Genomic DNA, 2,244 nt, shown 5'->3' with positions numbered 1-2,244 from the left:
ATGCAGCTCGATGCGTACCCCCTCCCGCGCATATCTGACATGGTCAATCAGATCGTGCAGTATCGAGTCTTCTCTACGGTGGACTTGAAGTCCGCGTACCACGAGCTCCCTATCCGGCAGGAGGACCGCCAATACACTGCCTTTGAGGCAGGTGGCCGTCTTCTCCATTTCCTCAGGGTCCCCTTCGGCGTCACCAACGGGGCTTCGGTCTTCCAACGAACGATGGACCGAATGGTTGACCAGTACGGGCTGCGGGCCACATTCCCGTACGTGGATAATGTTACCATCCGCGGCCATGACCTGCAGGACCACAACGCCAACCTTCACAAATTCCTCTGCACCGCCCGACTCCTTAATTTGACATATAAGGAGAAATGCATTTTCTGCACAACCCGGCTAGCCATCCTCGGCTATGTCGTGGAAAACGGAGTCCTAGGGCCTGATTCTTGCAACTCTCCCTCCCCCACCCTGAAAAGGTGCTTGGGGTTCGTCTCCTACTATGACCAGTGGGTCCCCAACTACGCGGACAAAGCCCGCCCACTCATTACGTCCACCACTTTTCCCCTGATGGCTGAGGCCCGCCTGGCCTTCAGCAGCATCAGATCCAAAATTGCCAAGGCCACGATGCACGCCAAGGACAAATTCATCCCGTTCCAAGTGGAGAGCGATGCGTCAGACTTTGCCTTGGCAGCCACTCTTAACCAGGCAGGGAGCGCCTGTCGCCTTTTTTTCCCAAACCCTCCATCCCTCCACAATTCGACACTCCTCTGTTGAAAAGGAGGCGCAAGCCATTGTGGAAGCTGTGCGGCACTGGAGGCATTACCTGTGCGGCACTGGAGGCATTACCTGGCCGGCAGGAGATTTACTCTCCTCACAGACCAACGGTCGGTTGCCTTCATGTTCAACAACACGCAGCGGGGCAAAATTAAGAGCGACAAGATTTTGCGGTGGAGGATCGAGCTCTCCACCTATAACTACAACATCTTGTATCGTCCTGGGAAGCTCAATGAGCCCCGAGATGCCCTGTCCCGTGGCACCTGCACCAACGCGCAGGCTGACCGGTTATGGGCTATCCACAATGACCTCTGTCACCCGGGGATCACCCGGCTTCTCCACTTTGTCAAGGCCCGCAACCTGCCCTACTCCACAGAGGAGATCAAGGCCATGACCAGGGACTGCCAAGTCTGTGCGGCGTGCAAGCCGCACTTCTATCGGCTAGATAAAGCCCAGCTGGTGAGGCCTCCCGCCCTTTTGAACGCCTCAGTATGGATTTCAAAGGGCCACTCCCCTCCACTGATCGTAACGTGTGCTTCCTCAATGTCGTTGAAGAGTACTCACGTTTTCCTTTCGCCTTCCCATGCCCTGACATGACCTCTGGCACCGTCATCAAGGCCCTGCGCAGCATCTTCACCCTGTTCGGTTTCCCCACTTATATTCACAGCGATCGGGGATCCTCATTCATGAGCGATGAGCTGCGTCAGTACCTGCTTGGTAAGGGCATTGCCTCGAGCATGATTACCAGCTACAACCCCAGGGGAAACGGGCTGGTGGAGAGGGAAAATTCTACGGTCTGGAAGGCCGTCCTTCTGGCCCTATGGTCTAGAAGTCTCCCAGTCGCCCGCTGGCAGGTGGTCCTCCCTGACGCGCTCCACTCCATCCGGTCACTGTGTACTGCCACTAATGAGACACCTCACGACCGTCTATTTGTCTTTCCTAGGACGCGATCTCCGGGGTCTCGCTTCCTACCTGGCTCACGACTCCTGGGCAGGTCCTCCGGAAGCACGTGAGGAGCCAACATTCGTGAGGCCGGTGAACGAGGTGAATTTATAGTCCAATATTATTTTGTCTTTGTTGTTGCAGCTCGGTGTTGTTTGATGTTGAATTTACTGAGACTTTTAACCTCTGATTTGCTTTTTCACATCTCTTTACCCCTCTGATGAAACGTTACCTTTTTCAGTATATTTTTCTATTCCTCCCAGAGAGCTCCTTCACCCTCCTCCCTGCAGGATTTGTAAAGATTATTTCATCTCTTTAGACCAGTTTTCATTTATTCATTAAACTATTTTGGGTCTGGTCTGAGCTGATTAGTTTGGGGTCTGTGTTTACTGAGCTCAGATTGGTGTATTCTGGCTCCATATTGTAAAATTACAATCTCATTTTTCAGATTCTGGTTCTGAACTGCTGCTGCAGGCATCAATGGGTTAATCTTCAGCCAGAGTGAGTCCTGAAAGTGAAACTAACTTT

This window comes from Scyliorhinus torazame, chromosome 7 (assembly GCF_047496885.1).
Source record: "Scyliorhinus torazame isolate Kashiwa2021f chromosome 7, sScyTor2.1, whole genome shotgun sequence".
In the NCBI taxonomy this organism is placed as follows: Eukaryota; Metazoa; Chordata; class Chondrichthyes; order Carcharhiniformes; family Scyliorhinidae; genus Scyliorhinus; species Scyliorhinus torazame.
This window is presented reverse-complemented; position numbering follows the sequence as displayed.